Genomic DNA, 21,136 nt, shown 5'->3' on the forward strand with positions numbered 1-21,136 from the left:
TTGATGAATACATAATGAATTCATATAAAAATTACTATTCAAACAGAATACTGTCAGTAAAGGACGCCCATAGCGATAAAAATGAAATAAAGAGGAGCCTCATATTCCGGAAAAAGTTATTTTCTTCTTTCAGCAAGTAATGGATCAAGAGATGCAGTTATATATACATACAGACGCACTTGCTTGCCAAAAAGCTATGAGAATCATTTAGAAGACGGGCCACGGGGTCAGACTATGTGACCGACCACTGACCCAGGCTCCTAAATCGAGATTTCTTTGCTACTTGTTTTACAAATATGTTGTAGAAGTCGTCGAAATTCCCAGATCCTTGCAAGCTGTTTTTTGTTTGTTCGGTTGATAAAGGCGGATTCTATCACTCGACCTTTCATTCAACAGCTGGTCTTGAAACCACGTTAATTGCTAATTTATATATGGAATAACTTATCTCTATGTTAATAGACCCGATAAGGTTTGGATGAGATCTGTGTTTAACTTTATGGTATGCTATTTGGGTAGATTTAAATAAATGCGTCTCTAAATCAAAACTATTACCAAGCATCAAGTAAAAGAAAATTGGAAACGGATAACAAAATTCCCTTTTTAAATACCTTAATCGAGAGTCAGTGCAAATAAAAGTTTTCTTTCTATAGAAAACCCACCTTTGCTTTTCCCTATATCCAATTTTTCAGTGGACACGACATTTTAAGGTTAAAATAGCATTAACCTGCTATTCATTTGGACGAGCCAAGTATGGGTTGCTTTTCAAAATAAGTAATCACAAATGTTTAAAGGTATTGGTGAACAACTATCACCTAATATAAAATACCCGAAATTTTCCATGTTCCCCAACTAGATAAGCATATAAGTTATTCATGAAAACAAAATCCTGTAATTAGCCCTCATTAAAAAGTTACGCCAAATCCTTGTTTTCACCTCCCCAATTCTATTGATAACGACAAAGTCAATGCTCTTCAACGAAAATAAATCCCAGACGCATCGGCGTATATAAAATTCCCTGACTCTAATATGATAAACCTTATGAAGTTTGCACTGGAAAACTTTCCCAAATAACATTTCAACATAAACTTTCAATCGCATACGGAGGCCAAAATTTGGCTATCTTTAATCATACAAATTATTAAACAGAAACATCAATTCAACTGGAATCTATCACGCATTTCGTTTTCAAGAGCAGGTGTCTCTTCAAAGATCAAATGGTCGAATTCAACTTAATCACAATAAAGAAAGAATATATCCTAAAGATGTTGAAAATAGCACGCCACCGACGACATTTCTAAAATGAACATTATTAAAGAGGATCGAAAAGGTGACCCTGGGTCACCGGTCACCTAATTTTGCCTACGTAGCCTGACTTCTAGAAGTTTTCTTTAACCAGCATCTGCATATCCACTTTGCATCTTCTATCCATTAACAGCTAAAAGAGCAATTTTTTTTCAGAATCTTCTACTGGCAGGCATACATACGTACATACATGCTCACACCAACACACATTATAAACATACACTATAGTAGATTCACTTGAGCCGTGCATCTGATATCTAGGCCTGTCCCTTACCACTCTCCTGATTGGCTGTTGATAAGCCAATTACAGGGCTGGATGTATGTTCCGACGCTCTTTCAAAAATTATAACTTTCATTAAACCTCAGTTTTACCTGCAGAAAAGGAGCGTTTCCATATTCGATCTCTAAACATCTTCAAGCCAATGATTTAAGGATTATAATGAAATGAGAATTATGAAGAAAATGTTGTATATAATAAAAAGGAATAATGAGAGGGATATAGGAGGACTGATTGCAGGAATAAAAATCAGTGGGATGAATGAATGAAGGTATCAATATCTAAGTAACGATGTTTTCATATAGCGATTTCCACTATAGGATATGAAAGGGTGATGGTGATAATGATAGTGACGATAATGAAGTCTCAATATTCTTTTTCCCCCATAAGATCATGATGATGATTTCATCTAGTGATCATGTGAGCAACACCTGGCTACAGAAAGATAAGAGAGAGAGATTAATAATTATAATCTTTTGCTTGTTATTTTCATATTGATAACCCACCTAAAGTTTTTTTTTTTTGTATCATTGTCTTCCATTACATTTGAGCTACGAAACTGTATGAAACAATATGATAAATGATGAATGCACTGGGATCTCGTGTAAGGAATGAACGAATATATTCTATATTAAGAATTTGATGTCTATTTCACTATAAATATTTTAGCATTAAGTTAACTGAAGTACATAATTCTTATTATCATTATAATCCTTGACTAATTGGCTTGAAGACATTTAGTGATGGAATTCGGAAACGCTCCTTTTCTGTGGGTAAAACTGAGGTGTAATGAAAGTTATAATTTTTGAAAGAGTCGGAACAGACATCGTCCCTATGTAAACTCTCGAGCGAGACTGAGAGTTTCCAGCCCTGTGATTGGCTAATCAACAGCCAATCAGGAGCGTCGTAAGGGACAGGCCTAGACATCAGACGCACGGCTCAAGTGAATCTACTACAGCTGCTGTAAGCGTCCTCCTGTCGGGTTATCATAGCATAAAAAAATGAGGGTTTATGATAGAGGGGTCATGACCCCTTAGAAATGGCCCTCGAATTTCGGATTTTGACTAAATTCTTCCTGGGGGGAGGGGGGAGTATATGGTAAACTTTGGTAGCCCTAGCTGTCTACTCCAAAAGTTGTAAAAAAAAAATGAGGGTATATGAAAAAGGGGGTTATGACCCTCTTAGAAGTGGCCCGCTAAAATCTTCCTTCGGATGGGGGAGGGGGTGGTTAGGGGAATCTATGGTAAACATTTGGTAGCCCTAGCTTCAGCTTCTTAAGTTGAAAAAATGAGGGGGCATAGAAAAGGGTGTTATGACCCCCTTAGAACCGGCCATCGAATTTCGGATTTTGACTGAAACCTTTGTGGGAGGGAGGGGAGTCTACGGTAAAAATTTGATAGCCCTAGCTTGCATAGTCTAGGCGTGCATAACGGACAAACGGACACACGCAGACACAGACGCACGCGCACACACACACATTATATATATATATAATATATATATATATATATATATATATATATATATATATATATATATATATATATATTTGTGTGTGTGTGTATGTATTATAAAATATATATATATATAATATATATATATATAAATATATATATATATATATGAAATATTTAACATTTTATTCTGGTGTGTGTGTGTGTTGGAGAAGAGAGAGAGAAGAGAGAGAGAGAGAGATATTATACGCAGAAAAGGGAATCACGTAACATGAATGCTAAGCCCCACTTTATTTTCTTGCAAGATTGCTATTTAGTTTATCACCTGATTATACTATTTACTCTGATTGCAAACTGTCACTCCATTTGGCAGACATTAACGCCCTTGAAGCAAATCTCCGAAGCTTTCTCAACAGAACCAACAAGACATTCATAATTATCTCATCAACGGTATCGGAATTGTGCAGATGTTCTATAATCAAATAGGGGATAACATCGAGATGATAGACCCGAATTTCTTTTAGGAATTATTGATGATTTTACTTTTGTCGGACAGCGTTGTATTTAAGTGATATAGCTGCTTGTAGTGTTCCGTTTAAATACTATGTTAACACACACAAGTGACAAAAATCATTCGTTCAACATTTATACCTTATTTGTAGGACACGTTGTTTCCATTATAATTTACAATTATATATATTGTAGACTCGAGCATATACACATGAAAAATATGTCTTCTATGTAATTACAGACATTTTTATCATTTACAGATTCAAACAATTTCATGAATATTATGTTGAAGCATGTTGTGAGTTGATTAGCAACCTTGGTGTTAAATAGATTTCGTAAACCACGGTTCCACAAACAATTCAAACTTTTTTTTTTAATTCTTGCATTCTCATTCTTATAGAGCACATCACAAAAATAATTCCCAAAAGAACGTTAATAGAACACAGTTTAAGTAAACGTTGCTTCGCGTAAAGGAAGTAAGAGGAAGGCGAACCGAAAGATATCGACAACGGTGATACGCAATGATCATTCGCAATAAAAGATGCAATGTCGTACCTCTATCCTATCCATTACCAGCTAATCACTTTTAAACCGTCCCTAACAAAGAATGATCTTTTCTTCAGTTGATTTCTTTTATACTTCAGAAAAGATTTATAATCTACAGAACACGGACAGTATCTACTAAAAGCTTGCTCATCCCTACTGAGGAGACACACCCCCCCCCCCCCCCATGCATGTTAAGAATCTTCCAACATACGAAAATAAAATCTCTCGCTTCACTTGGACAGCTGGGATGGAACGCAGCATAATCATGCATAATTAATTTAGTAATACATTAGGCATGTAAGTAATGAAATTAAGCCTAATTATTCGAGTACTATCCCTGTCACTTGATTTTTTGTGAAATATATATTGCTCAGCAAAGAGGGATTAAAAGAGAAAGGAAGCTATGGAAGAGCCTATCGGCGACTAAGGGAAAGAAAGTCCATATAAGAAATGATCCTTTTCATGTTTATATAACCTTACAAAATAACTTTTCCCAATTATATGAAACTAAAGTCAATCTGAAATGCAGAAACATTACTACGAAAACAGAATCAGCGGATCATTTCATTCCAGGTTTGTTTGTCACTTGGGAATCTCGCAATTTACCCGAATCAAACGAATCTCTTTCAGTGGTGGCACTTCATTCAATGCTACCTAACATGAAATGAAAAGTCGTTTTCTTTCTGCCTCTGCTACACAGACTTCAAAATTGTGAAGCTTCTCTATTCAAACTTTAGATGCGATAATAATTTCTCTTTATTCTGTTTACAATTATTTTCAGAGATTTTTTGGTATCAGGGGATTTATATGCGATAATAATTTCTCTTTATTCTGTTTACAATTATTTTCAGAGATTTTTTGGTGTCAGGGGAATAGTATGCATATCTCAAGTTATACTGCATACTCTTAATTTTTCGAAAACACTGTCAACGTCAGTCTCTTGCTTTTGTTACAAAAGCAAGAGACTGACGTGGACAGTGTTTTCGAAAAACTAAGACTGCCTGAATAAGTCTTTGAGGATCAATTCTGCTCAGTCATAATCTTCTGTTAACTGGCCTCTCTAAGTGAATTAGCAGAGTGATTGATATGTTTTTATCACTGCAGAATTGGCAAAGCAGCTGGCGAGTGTCCATGAATAAATTGATATATTTTCCTTTTCTGACGTTGTATCAGCCATCTTTTTAACTATAAGACAGCGCTGGGTTTGTAGAGAGAGAGAGAAAGCAGAAAAAAATTATCTTCTCTGAAACTCCCCATGGATGAACAGCTGCTGAATAGCCATGAATCAGTTTAATTTTTTTCTATTATTATTACAACAATTTTCATTTATATTGTATATTTTCCGAATAGCTCCATAAATAAAGGAAAGATCACGGCTAGAACTTTTTCTAAACAATACCGATAATCAATTTGGGTTATAAGGAAAGCAATTTCAAAACATAAAATATCTTGAATACCTTTGCCCTTGGTAAAACTAGGCTAACATTCCCACGACACCTCAAATAACATTTACAGAGAATGAAACGTTTTCCTACAGTCCGAAATCTAAGCGCACCCTGTGTGGTGCATCAACTCTACCACTTGCTAAGAAACACCGCTTACCCGAAATGCAAGGCCTGTCATGCACGAGGATTTATTTCATTACTGTCTCTAGACACCACAGGTGGCTATTGTGGTTTCCCGATGGGAGGAATGATCTTGCTGGCCCAAAGGATAATGCTCTTTGAACTTTGTGCAGTAAGGATATTATAAAAAATGAAAACATCATCAATAACATCAACAACAACAAAATGAAATAAATAAATAAAAAAAAAAAATAAATATATTAAAGGAACCGTTCGCCTCCTTATTTGAATTTTTTTTTTCAGAATCAGACAAACTGAAGTAGGAGGAAGCTGCCAAAGCTTGGCATCAGAAAATAAATAAATAAATAGCTGCTGAACTGAAACTGTCCAATCCAAGATCATCACACCCTATCACATACTACGTGCTCACATTCACACCAGCGCCCACACACTTTGTGTGAGCTCTTGTTTGTACTCACGTGATATACGCGGCATGATTAATCATAAAAGATTTTTTTATGGTAACTCAAGATTCGATAGAGATATGTTTAAAAATCCTGGAGGTATTTTTTATTTACATTCATCAAAAGAACCTTTGCTCCAGTTACAAAAAAAAATTACTTTTGTCACCATTCCTGGAATTAGTTACCAAATAAGAATATACTGGACTCGAATTTTCAACAGAGCATCGGTAACATGTCAATTCCTGATCAAAAAGCACCTTTGCAAAACTCTTTGCTTCGTTCATCAAAATTTTGTCATTTTTCGATTAATTGCTGAATGAACTACATAACGTTCAGCCACAGGTTTTCGCAAGATACTTCATACCCATATTGTCGAAAAATGGGTTTTTGTTAATTACATCACCTATTGATTTTGTGTGTGTGTGTGTGTGTGTGTGTGTGTGTGTGTGCGTCTGTCTGTCTCTGGAATCTATCCTTGTACATGGAGAAATAAATCTCTCTTTATTATATTACCTATCGACTAAAAACTTTTATTAGAATATTCGTGTTGATTATGAAGCTGGTTTGCCTAAATTTATTCTATGGTTGCAATGTTGTTTACGAATGGAGTTACTGAAACTTATTAGATTATTTATATACTCACGACACGAAAATCCAGTTTTCCTAAACATTAAATAACTCTATTCAGATGAAACGCAAATGCGTTGTTTCAATATATTAGGTGGTCTTAAGATATTTATCAATAAATAAGACATAACATCAACAACAGCAATAATAATAATAATAATAATAATAATAATAATAATAATAATAATAATAATAATAATAATAAAAATAATAATAATAATAAAAAGTGGCGCCGTGGAGGAGTGGGTTAGGTCGTCAATAGACTTAAGTCAAGTTAAGCAACATTGGGGCTGGTCAGTCGTTGGATGGGTGACCGCTCTCCTAGGCGTTGATTCCTTGGGAAAGGATCTTTACCATAATTTCCTCAGTCTACTCAAATCCTGTTAGCCATTCTTGACTACTATGGGTTTCAGAGCCGATGGAATAAGGTGAATGGGTTTCTGTCTGGTGGATGGGCGGGGCAACATTTCATAAAACGGTGTGTTTACCTTGCTTACGTAATGAATGTTTTTCGACTCTTGGCTCGTTATCACTGGCCATGGCGTCGGCTAGATAATTTTTACTCTATAAAAATCAAAACTATCGGGTTTAGGTTATTGATAATGGTGACAAAATTTGTGTGTGGTTGTACAATATACACATGTCAACTTTCAGCTACATCCGATGCTTTGATAAGGAGCAAAGTCCAAAAAAACCATGTTACAGAGGCCCTGAATCTCATATTAGACGGCAACGGTAGTACAGCCCCACTATGAACCAGGGGTCTGATGTCAACCACTGAGGCTGTTTAGTTGTAAAGGTAATTTATGGCGGCAATATCAAACTTAATACAAAACTCCCAAAATACTGGTGCTCATCGCAAATATACATTAGTATATCAACAGATAGTTGATATTCTTGTGGATACATTTGCATTTCACTATTTTCAGGTAATTCAACAGATTGATAAAAAGATTCATGAAAGTGACTGTATTCAAACGTCAGTTATCTTACAGAAGAGTATATTTATTTGTTGTTATTACTAATAATACTATGTACAAAGTTAGATGAAAAGAGCTGGGGCGCCAAGAAATTGTCCGACAAGCTTCCTTTGAGTAAAACATGATGCTTAACAATTTGAAAAATTTGCAAAATGTAACAAAGTGCAATAGAGAGAAGATTGTTGTGAATGGTTATAAATAATTCAAAATGTATCAACAATTCATATAATAAAAACTGGCACAAGCAGAATAACCATATGAGCAAAGGTTTACCCTTTAACATGAAAGTTTCAACCTAACCCTGTGTAATATCAAGGGATACTGTGTATTTCCAATGTATTACATATATGGCGAATTTTTCACTTAATTACGTTACGCATAACTGAAACGAATCACTTTGAAGGTTGCTAATGAGTAGCAGAGGCACAGACCTGGGGGAGCAAAGCAAATGGCTGCCAATGAATCAATAAGTCGACCGAGGTGTGTGTGTTTAAAAACAAAATTCCTTTCCCCAGCCACAAAGGAAGTAAAGCCGCGTGCAAGTGAGAATCTATCGTGCCTTGAGCAGGGTTTCACCTCTGGAGCAGCGAGCTGGAAAGTCACCGCAAACACTAATGAGCAACCAAGACCTGTGTTCTCCATCATAGCTGCAAAAGTAACAAGAATCGCAAAAGAAATTGACAACGATGTTTAAAACCTACAAAACACCGTTCTGCTTCACGAATGAATTACGTTTCTGTATTGCAAGATGAATAAATCTTTCATCTAAAAGCAGTTTAATTCTGAAAAAAAAAATGTTAGGAAAATTTCCTGTTAATTAGACAAAAAGAATTTGTTCTAAATTCCTACCGCATCAGATTTTGCGACTAAGTTAACTACATTTAAGTCTAAAGAGCTACGTGTACCCTCCACCCCACCCCCCACCCCAACCCCCAAAAGTGAGTGAGATAGAGAGGGGGGAAAAAAAGAAGACGCAAATGTGCTAGCCTAACAAGAGCGGTCGTAAACTTTATAGGCCCGTATGAGTGATAGGAACACCTACGACGATCCCTAAGTGGGTCCTGGGGCAGCCCAATTTGGCTGAAAACCGAAACGGCTGATGTGAACTTTTTCTTCCCTTGGGGCGCATCTGTAAGGGAGTAATATTCCCTCTGGACTAAATGCGCTCTCTTTGAGAGGTCCCCTCATGCATTTTTTCCCTCTAGGGACGGGTGTTTTCATTATTACTTTTTCTTAGCCAAAAAAAAATATACATACGCACTTTTCACATTCATAAGTGCTAAATGGCTGATGTTGCATTAGTATTTGGCTTTTTGGCTCAAAATCCATAAGCCCAAAAATCCTTTATATCACCGATGACGTGTTGTTTTACTACTTGCTTCCACTTTATGTATACAGTTGAGAGCAATGTCTTTCATGTGATCTTGTTCAAAAACGCATTTTCTAAAGTCCATAACCTGCTGTTGCTCCTCGTGGGAGTTTGGTATAATTGTATTGTACAGATGCACAGGTATTAACAGATGCGTAATGAGTATCTGGTTATCTAATGTAGAAAATAATAACTATATATGAAAGATGATTTGGAAAATTATTAAAGGAAAAGTAAACCAGCCAATATCCTGTTGGTATTATAGAGATTGAAAAAATAAGTAGATCAAAGGCACCACTTCAGTCTGTAATCTGGAAAAGAATACGGAGGCGATTATTCGCACCTCACCGTGGGACTAAGAATATAAGATCATATTTGACATCAGGAGAAAGAAGAAAGCCTTCTTAATCAATAGGTTTACGGGGCATAGGAAGAGAATCCGTTTTGGTCGCTCTTTAGGTCGGGAAATGACTAATCTTTATCTATAAATTTCCCATTTCTCAGTATTTACCTTTATATTTTTAATGGGGGGAGGGGAGAGGAGGAATGTTGGTGGTTTATGCAAATGAGCAAGCAAGAACGTACTAAATACAAAGTAACTGCAACGATGTTTGTCAGAAACAGATCATAGAGTACCATAGTATTTAGATTTAGTAATGAATACTTTACAAATTCCTTGGCTGACTTGAGGATAGAAGTTTCCTTCCAGAACTGAGTGAGGGATTCCAGTAGGTCAAAAAGTTTGTCGTATCACAACGTTTTGAAAGCAATTTTTATAACATCTCTACTATTATTGTAAATATTGAATATGTAATAGATGGTGATAAGCTTTTATTATTCGTTATCATAATGATTTCATTTCTCTGGAAGGAGTTTGGTGAATGAGTGAATGGGGTATTAGCTGATGGTCATTTTCATTCGATTTAAAGTGCCTCGAATGTTTTCCAGAAGTGAAGATAAAAATGATTATCGTTCCGTTGTTAGCTTTTAGAAGACAATCTAACTGTTGTTCAAGATGTCTGAAAACAGAGCCAGTTAATTAGAAAACTGATACGCCATGAGTTCTTTCTGCACAGAAAATGAATGCTTTCTTGCAGTGCTAACTAAAGTTTTATAAACACTTATTATTTAATTATGTTTCTCTACAGTATTCAGCACATCTTTTCATATATAATATATATATATATATATATATATTATATATATATATATATATATATATATATATATATATAATATATATATATATATATATATATATATATATATATATATATATATATGATGAAGTTCTGGTCTGCTCAATCTTTGCCCCGTTCTAAAACTTAGCCCTAAGTGACTGTAATAACGCATCTGCAACAACCTTTTAAAATTGATATCACATAATCCCAGTAAAATTGGCTCCTTGTTTGGCTTCAAGGACCATCTGCAGCTCTTCATGAGATCCAATGTGGTCTATAAGTTTACATGCGTTATTACAGTCACTTAGGGTTAAGTTTTAGAACGGGGCAAAGATTGAGCAGACCAGAACATTCAAATATAAAATAATCATGCTATCAATTGTAAAATTGAGGTCAAGAAGCAGCACTTTTCCATATTAGGGTATTCTAAGGATGCAGATTATCTGAATACCTTAGAGTCATTATATATTTAAAGACTCGTTCCATCGTTAAACGGTGGCTCTCCTCTGCTAAACTATATCTGGCATAGTGATCTTTGGAGGTTGGTGTTCCTTCTTTGGTTATTCTATCTTCTTCCGTTGTACCTGAAGGTTGGTGTAACAGCAGTTGTTTTTACTTTGCTTCTTATTTTTAGTCTTTTAATATTTTTAATTGTCATTTTAAGAATCCTGTGTATTTTTAGTATTTTTAATATTAATTTGTCATTTTTCAGCCTGATGATGCACATAGTCATGTGCGAAACGTTTCTTAATGAATAAATCTTTTAAAACATCCATGTGTCTTCGGCATTCCTGAATTGATGTTTGAGAATCATACATACATATATACATACATACATACATACATATATATATATATATATATATATATATATATATATATATATATATATATATATATATATATATATATATATTCACATCCAGATCAAGGGCAGGATTTCAGAAGCAGATGACACAGTATCCATTTATTCCAAGCTTTCATGATTCGTAATCACATCATCAAGTCACCACAGCCACGTTCGGCTAGTTTGAAGGTTGAATCACAAAAGCCTGGCGGCTACCATTAAGAAATCAGCCGCACTGATGACCGGTTGGTTGTCAAAGGACGATGCTGAAAAATTCCTACTTGTTGGCCGCGGCTAAATAAATGATCTACTGTTCTATTTGACTGCTATAAAATGGTCATTAATTGATCTAATTTATCAAGTGCTATTGCCCAAGGTTCGCTTTGAGGATGGGACATTAGGAAAAGTAGTAATTTCCTAAATAGGGTAAATTAGTTGGAAACCCTGCAATATTTATTGCATATGGTATTACTAGGGCTACTTAAAAGTGCGAGTTGTATATCTTCTAATATAATTGTACAACTAATTTGCTAAAAGTTATAGCAAGCATTACTGAACAGTTCTGTAATCCATGTTAAAAGTGTGATGATATTCAAACAAACAAAATCATCGTAACTGACAATTTTATGGGAAGATAAAGGATATATGTCAAAAGTATCTAACTCGCTACATACATGCTTTGTCACCACCTTTCTCCCTGGCAGGCGGTGGCACCAAAACGAGTTAGCCTTACGATACCCAGCATGTCTTTTTGGGTGGGGTTGCTAGACAGACGCCCGACTCCATGGTCATCTAGGAGCGTATGATCGCACTTCATTTGGTCATTGAATTTCAGGACGAACGCAAGTTTTTTCTGAAGAAAGGAATCGTTTTCCTTCCTATCTCTTCCTTTTGGAGTGACCAGTTCTCCCATCAACATCATCTTTATTTTTGAAACAAAGCTTCCGAGTGTGTTTAATTTACGGAGAGGGTAACGAGGCCATTCATTTAAAATAGCATTCTGGCTGAATTAAGAGAATCGAGAAAATACGTGTATAAAAAGAATATTAAAACCATTACTGGTCTCCCTTGAAGTTTAGTGAGAAAATGTTGGGTCAAGGAAAGCAAATGTAAACAAAGGTGATTCAGTCTTGCGCTCAGTGATCTTCATGACCTTCCCAGCAGAAGAAAAGAAACAGAGTCAGAGACTGAAAGAAAGGAGAGCGAGAGGGACTTTCTTCTTACAGGAAGCCCAAGAATTCCTGTGCGAAGAGAAAGACGGTGTAAGAAAAGAAGCAACGGAAATGAACTCCGGAGACAGAGAGAGAGAGAGAGAGAGGAGAGAGAGAGAGAGAGAGAGAGAGAGAGAGAATTTAGCATAAATGCAAACTGCAACTCCTACCTGTTAAGTCCATTTCTCCACGAAAGACAGGTTGATCCCAGCGCCAACTTTTACTTGTCTATTACATGCAAAGAAGAATAAAGTAGAAATAGAATACTATAGAGCAGAGCTTTTACCAGATGATAATTTAATCTCTGCCGATGCAGATTATTCTGAGGGACTGTGTTATGATAGTTGACGCCAATGCTGGTAAGAAATAAAAGAAACTTGCTAAAAGCTTTGATTTCGTAGTATAAAGAATTTAATGGGAAACTTTACCTAAAAGCGAAGTTTAGACGACTGCCAAGGGTAAACAAGGATAATTGATTTATTTAATCATGAACAAAAAACTATAATCTCAGGTACAAAAGTTTGAGAATTTCCATTAATTTGCAGCGTTGACTTGTTTCCCCTCTTTGAAGATTAACTTCTAATAAAAATTAATCCTGACAATGGACTGACTCGAGGGCACAGTCCTGTTATTTATATTTATACTTACAAGTGACTTCGCCTTTAAGTAATGTAAGCATATATATGAATGAATGCATGTACTACATATGAATACATAAAACTGTACACACACAGAAAATATATATATATATATATATATATATATATATATATATATATATATATATATATATATTATATATATATATATATATATATATATATATATATATATATATATATATATATATATATATATATATATATATATATATTATGATATATATATATATATATATATATATATATATATATATATATATATATATGTGTGTGTGTGTGTGTGTGTGTGTGTGTCTGTGTGTGTATGTATGTTACGGACCCTGAGATCTCGGAGACAATGTTACGGTGTCGAAATATCCTGGCCAAGGGTCAACACAATGTTACGGCCTCTGAGAGAGGTCCGCTTCAGGTTCGATATGAAATTATAAAAACAAATATTTCAACACTAACAGTTGAAACTGGGGATACGAATATAGAAAGAAACACTAACACAACAAAGGTTTATTTACAAGCTTACTAACATAGGTAAATGCAGAATGGTATCTCCTATTTACATAAAAAAAAGAATCTTACACTGCATGAACTGGGGGAACAGTGAGGCAATTAAAATACTTGCTAGTCAATTTGGCAATTCGACGCGCTGGCTTCATAAATGTAGAGCGGCAATTGCAGTCGTCCTCTTGACTCCGTATTGCAGAAACTAGTCTACTTGAAAGGCAGGAACTCCCCAAAACCTGTAGCAGGACCTTTTCTTCTTTGAAGTCTGCTCGACATCGAGAAAACACGGCCGTCCACTCCTGAAGACGACTAGACCAATATCCAACCAACTCTCGAACAACTCTTCTTTTGATTGATACTTCGTCGGTTCCTTCGTCTCTAGTCTCTCTCTGACGATCACTGCTGCTGATCTCTCACTGATAATCTGATCTGTGGCTCTTACTGAGGATATCTCTCTCTGACTAACTGGAGTCTCTCTTTTACGATCTCTGCTTTCTCCTCCTCCTGCTGCTACTTCCTCCGTCGTATTTATACGGCATTCTGGGGGCGGGGCCTAAGGCGAGCGTCACAGACTCCCGAGTTTACTAGGACTCCCTAGATGAATCTAGACGAGGTATTGCATCAGAAAACGCGGCATTTCTCCCGACACATTGGCGCGTGTTTGCGCTCCACAACACGCCCGACGATTCCAGAACAGCTGCGAGAAAAAGGCGCCTCCAACACGGGCGTGAAAAACTCCTTACTGCCGAACTTCTCAAAAATGCGTTCTCCTTTCCTTTATCTTTCTTTGCTAGGAAGCAATTACCATCACACGCCCGCTCAAAAGAGAAAAAAAATTAAATCAACTTATTTTTTTTTTTTTTCTAAAGAGAAGCAAGAATTAAACAGCGGGGAAGCAATTCTGCATAAAGCTTTAATAATTTTTCATCCACTCAACCACTCGTGCCAAAACAGAAAACGGTAACTAGGCTACTCATTCTGAGAAAAATCTCTAGAGGCTACTAACTATAACATTATACTTCTCTCTTACTTTTTCCGTTTTCTGAACTCTGATTAATTCTTATAAATACTAAAACACCTCTAGTGTTTTTCTCAAAACTAATCTCACTCAGTAATACTGCTACACGGGCGGAGGCCACGGCACGGGGCTTTGTTTATTATTCTGAAGCAAATTTACATTCATTGCCTTTGGTCTACTCTTACCCACATAAATTCTATAATGTATATTTCCCCACTTCTCTAAAACTGAAAAAGTACCTTCGAACTTATAAGGTAAAAAGGGACTTTCTCTCGAGACTAGTACTAAAACTTTGTCTCTTACACACAAACTTCTCTCTTTGGCTCTAAGATCAGGTTTTCCTTCAGTTTCCCCTTGACTTCTGTTCGGGTTTTCTTTCGTTAAGTGCCAAGCGCTTCCGTTCTCCTCCGCTAGCTGCCAAACATCTCTTAGATTGTTTTTATAATACTCAAGATTAGTTATGCAATCATCTCTACCCTTACTTCTAGACAAAGTCCAAACATATTTATAAATACATTCTCAAAAGATAAGCCTACTGAAGGAATATTACACAACTGAACTCTGGGAATTACTTGAATCGGTTTCCCGGCAATTTGATATTCATGACATCTTAAAATATATCTCTTCACGTCATTTTTCATCTTAGGCCAAAAGTACGCCCTACTAATACACTTGAAAGTTTTTTTTTACTCCCAAATGTCCTTGCTCATCGTGTGCTAACTTCAAAACTAGCTCACGAAACTTCCTAGGAACTACTGATTGCTCTGTGACTTCCCTTTTACCACCTGACTTAGGACGAACATGACAACACAAAACTTCATCCTTTAAACAAAAAGTTTCCTTACACACATCGTCGAGATCATCATCCAGCTCACATTAAAAAATTCGGGTTAGTGTCTCATCCTTTCTCTGCAACTTGACTAGCTCATCCTTATCCAAAACGTTAGAGCCTAATTCATCACCGTAACTAGGACTAGATACTGGTACATTTACTACGTTACTCCCGACAGCTACGCCTTCCGCTTGGCTATCACTGTTCACGATAGAGTTAGGTCTCTCAGGCACACTCATGCCAAGATCAACCTCGCTACCTCTATCCCACTCGTTCGAATCCACGAACTTACTCACGTTCGAATCTATGAACTCACACTCGTTCGAATCCACGAACAAATTATGATCGTAGTCTATGTCTGTATCTAAACCCGACCTAGTTACTACCATTTCAGGCACTGGAATATTCCTCACAACAGGATTCACATTCTTGGATAAAGCTAAGTCAGTACCGACAATAATGTCAACGCCTTTGACGGGCAAACTGTCCACAACTGCAAGTTTTACTTCTCCTGACACTACCTGACTTTCTAAATTCAACTTCAACAAAGGGCAAAGAACACAAGTGTTAGGAAATCCACCTAACATGACTTTCTCTTCCATATTGATTTCTGCCCTGTTCGGCACACATTCTCTTCGAATCAGTGAGATAGCAGCCCCTGTGTCTCGAAGTAAGACTACTTTCCTCGAATCTACTCCTCCAAGAGAGGACACTACGCCTTCTGACAGAAATTCACCAAATATTTTCCTAGTTTCTCTCAACACATCATCCCTACTTGATGAAAGGTTAACTAGAGACACTGGTTTCTTACCGTCCTTCCTTTCTACTGCACACTTCCTCGCTAAATGCCCTTTCCCATTACATCGGAAACAAGTTAATTCTGAGCCACTAGATGCCATTTTACTCTTACAAACCTTAGATGTATGAGCAGGTTTTCCGCATGTATAACAGGAATAGTCACTTCTACTCGCATTGCTATTACTAGGACTGAAACCTTTACTGCTTTGTACTCTACCAGACGAAGGATCATTTCGTTTCTTACTAACACTCAAATTATGAGTTAGACTATATTCGTCAGCTAGCCTAGTTGCTCATGCAAAAGATACTTCTTGCCTATCGTCTATATAAAGTTTAATCTCAGGGGATACGTTATCTTTGAAATTTTCTAACAACACTAAGTTCTTCAAACTATCAAAATCCTCAACCTTAGCAGAAGTTAACCAATCAAAAAACAGTCTATCTAACTTCTTACCGTATTCTACATATGTAATATTTTCATCCTTTCTCAAATTTCTAAATTTCTTACGGTATGCCTCCAGTACTAACCTATACGTGCTAAGAACAGTTTCTTTCACAATATCATAATTATCACATTCCTCCTTAGACATGCAACTATACACAGTCAGTGTCCTACCACTCAAAACTGACTGCAAATATAAGATCCACGTTTCTTTAGGAGAACCTACTCGTTCCCTTAACTTCTCAAAATACATGAAATATGTCGTAACATCTTCCTCATCGAACTTTGGTACTAATTTCAACACTGAACTGATACCTAATCTACCAGCTCCGTTTTCGTTTTCGCCTGTCCGACTATTACGAGTACTTTCCCTTAACCAAGCAATTTCCAACTCATGCATACGTACTTTTTCTCTTTCTTCCTGCTGCATTACCAACATTTCTCTCTCTCACTGCATTTTCCTCACTTCTCTCTCAGCCGCTCTTTCATCTCTCTCATACTTTTCTCTTTCTTTCCTTTCCACATATTCACGGAGATCATTCCCCTCTAGACCTAGTAGCTTACCTAACTCAATAAACTCTTTCACCATCTCACTCATTCCGATTCTTTCTATATGTTCCCTGTTCCAAACCGTTAAAGTGTTGAAAGCCTAGGCAAGGTCGCCATAATCTTACGGACCCTGAGATCTCAGAGACAATGTTACCGTGTCGAAATATCCTGGCCAAGGGTAGACACAATGTTACGGCCTCTGAGAGAGGTTCGCTTCAGGTTCGATATGAAATTATAAAACCAAATATTTCAACACCAACAGTTGAAACTGGGGATACGAATATAGAAACACTAACACAACAAAGGTTTATTTACAAGCTTACTAACATAGGTAAATGCAGAATGGTATCTCCTATTTACATAAAAAGATAGAATCTTACACTGCATGAACTGGGGGAACAGTGAGGCAATTCAAATACTTGCTAGTCAATTTGGCAATTCGACGCGCTGGCTTCATAAATGTAGAGCGGCAATTGCAGTCGTCCTCTTGACTCCGTATTGCAGAAACTAGTCTACTTGAAAGGCAGGAACTCCCCAAAACCTGTAGCAGGACCTTTTCTTCTTTGAAGTCTGCTCGACATCGAGAAAACACGGCCGTCCACTCCTGAAGATGACTAGACCAATATCCAACCAACTCTCGAACAACTCTTCTTTTGATTGATACTTCGTCGGTTCCTTCGTCTCTAGTCTCTCTCTGACGATCACTGCTGCTGATCTCTCACTGATAATCTGATCTGTGGCTCTTACTGAAGATATCTCTCTCTGACTAACTGGAGTCTCTCTTTTACGATCTCTGCTTTCTCCTCCTCCTGCTGCTACTTCCTCCGTCGTATTTATATGTCATTCTGGGGGCGGGGCCTACGGCGAGCGTCACAGACTCCCAAGTTTACTAGGACTCCCTAGATGAATCTAGACGAGGTACTGCATCAGAAAACGCGGCATTTCTCCCGACACATTGGCGCGTTTGCGCTCCACAACACGCCCGACAATTCCAGAACAGCCGTGAGAAAAAGGCGCCTCCAACACGGGCGCGAAAACCTCCTTACTGCCGAACTTCTCGAAAATGCGTTCTCCTTTCCTTTATCTTTCTTTGCTAGGAAGCAATTACCATCACAATGTATATATATATTTGTGTGTGTGTGTGTGTTTGGGTTCCGACTGACTACAACTTAAAATCATAAGAGTAAACTCCTCAAGTATATACATTTGACAACCTCCTATATCATAAATTACGGCGAGGTGTTGTAAACATTGTGTTAAAATGTCATCAAAGTCCGACTAAAAGCCTTGAAGATATTCCCGAAAACCGACGCCGCATCGGGTCTGAAATGGACGTAGATTGTAAAAATTCAATGATAGTGAATTAGTTCCCAACACAAGTACTACCATTATTTCGTTCTTATTTCGAGAAAAGCTGCCTACTACAGCTTTCATTTAACTTCGCGATACAAAAAACTTTTCTATTTAAAACAATTTAATTAAACGGTTCTGTCCAGCTCTTAAAGTTTTCCCATTTATGGTCATTAATCTCAAATATTTATCAAAACGTTGGCAAGTTGTGAACACATTGTTTTTTTCCTAGAGAGGAGAGAGAGAGAGAGAGAGAGAGAGAGAGAGAGAGAGAGAGAAATTATTTATAAAAGTATTCCTTGCATTCGTCCTCAGTACCCTAATGTTTTTTTATGGCTGATTTCCAAAGAAATCCCTTTAGAAGTTGAACAGGACTGAGGAATGCACTCAGCGCTTCACCCAACCCAACAAATAGACAAAGGTAAAATTCTATACTCCAATTATTGCTTAGTTTAAAAAATCCAGAAACCAAGCATTCACTGTATGGCGGTTGTCGTAGTACATATATGGCAAATGGATTATATATATATATATATTATAGATATATATATATATATATATATATCATATATATATATAATATATATATATATATATATATATTAAAAAAGATCCTGTTAACAATAAACCTAATACCTGTAAACTTGCCCAATGTTACGTCATCATATAATGTTATGATTGCTTTTATGAGTGAAAGGCTCAGTTACATTTTAATCTCATCCCCCACCCCCTTCCACTACCCAAAACTGAAAAAAATATCTAGGAACTGTACGGGAACAAAGCCAGTATAATGGATAGAAACTCTCTTTCTATTCGCTGTAGTCACGGATTCAGTATTAATTACGGAATCCTCTCAAACATAAACCCAAAACATCACTATTTATTGACACACGCACACACACAAACAACATACAAATCTTAAAACATGGTAAAATTGAATAAAGTTATTTATCAATGAATACCAGTAATATAAATATATAGCAACGTGTAACCTAGCGTAAAATCTGATAAAAACTAAATATATGTGAGCCACATCATTTAGGAAAATATTCTATGTGAGGCGTTTTGCTGTATTTCAAACACCTCTGTGTAGAAGGGGTCGTGCATAGTTTACTATGAAAAAGACATCGCAATTAAATACTAAATATGTTGCGACGTCGCTTGAAAGATTAACAAGTATCGGTATGAAAAATATTCTTTGTATTCGTTGGTTTAGGCATAAAAAGACGAGAAAAGAAGCTACAAGAATATTTAAGTCAGTCTTGTGGAAACAGGCGACAAAATAGAATACATCCGAATTTTGAGGGCAATCATCCCAACACGTAAAATATGTACAAAATAAAGATTGAACTGCCTGTGTGAAAACGAGTTTGTGCCAGTCAAAATGTACACCTAATTTCAAAGCTGCAGATTTAGCTAATTAAAGCAATCTTCCTCAGGTAGAGCGCCTAAAATATTGGCTATGGAGCGATGTTCTGTAACTTTTTTTACACCCCCCACCCCCCACAAAAAAAAAAAAAAAATCCCCATTACCCCAAATAAAAAGAATTAGGAACTGTAAGGGAGACCAGGCAATATAATATATTGAAACACTTTCTTCGCAGTAGTCACCGATTCCGAATCAGCTACGGAATCCTCATAAACTTAAAGGATCACCAATACAGGATGAGGGGAATATTTCCAGTAATACTAAAAAACCGTCAATTCAAGGCTGTTGAGACCATCACAAATGAATCATATGAAATTGAATAATGTTAACCATACAACGAGCCATTTTGATGATAATAGCAAAATTAGTTGCGCGAATTTTCTTTTAAAACAAACAGTGCATAATCATAATAATGGACATGAAACAAAATATATTTTTTTTCGCAGATTTATCAGGCTCTAACTCTTCAAAAAGATTGCCAACACGAAAAATAAGGTGGAAAAAAAGACTTGGCAGAGATTTCTCTTTGGGCGAGTTGTGAGCGAGCGTAATTAACCAAATCGTTAAAGCGCAGAATTTCTTTTTACTTTTTAGCCTTCTATCTAATCAATTTATTACGGCAGCTGCTAAAACTCACTCATTTTTTTCTCGAATCACGGCTAATTTATTAAGCATTATTTAAAAATTATTTTTTCCTGTTAAAAACCTTGGGACATGAAAGAAAAAATATTCCATTTAGTACAAAGTTTTTTTTTTTTGGCTAATTGGATTTTCTCTTTCCTAAGCGGAGAAGTAGCCATGATTAAGTTACAATGCAATATATATATATATATATATATATATATATATATATATATATATATATATATATATATATATAGATATATATATATATATATATGTATATATATAATATATATGATATATAACATTTAAATTGTCATCATGTAGCAACCTGTGATACTAAATGTATATTTACTAGAAAACCACAGCAACAGGATTTGGGAGACAGAAATATAACCAGCGATAACAGAGGACGCTGCGACTGTCCTTATGTTGGTCTGGCAAAACATAAAAATCCCTTCAATAAGAAAATGAATAAATGCACAAAAATAAACACTTCAAGTGAAACAAACACAAAAATTTGCAATGTGTAAAAATGTAAATTTCACTCAAACCATTGTAACTATTAGTTATCTGTTTTTACCAAACCTTTGTAACCATC

Source organism: Macrobrachium nipponense, chromosome 15, assembly GCF_015104395.2.
Source record: "Macrobrachium nipponense isolate FS-2020 chromosome 15, ASM1510439v2, whole genome shotgun sequence".
Taxonomy (NCBI): domain Eukaryota; kingdom Metazoa; phylum Arthropoda; class Malacostraca; order Decapoda; family Palaemonidae; genus Macrobrachium; species Macrobrachium nipponense.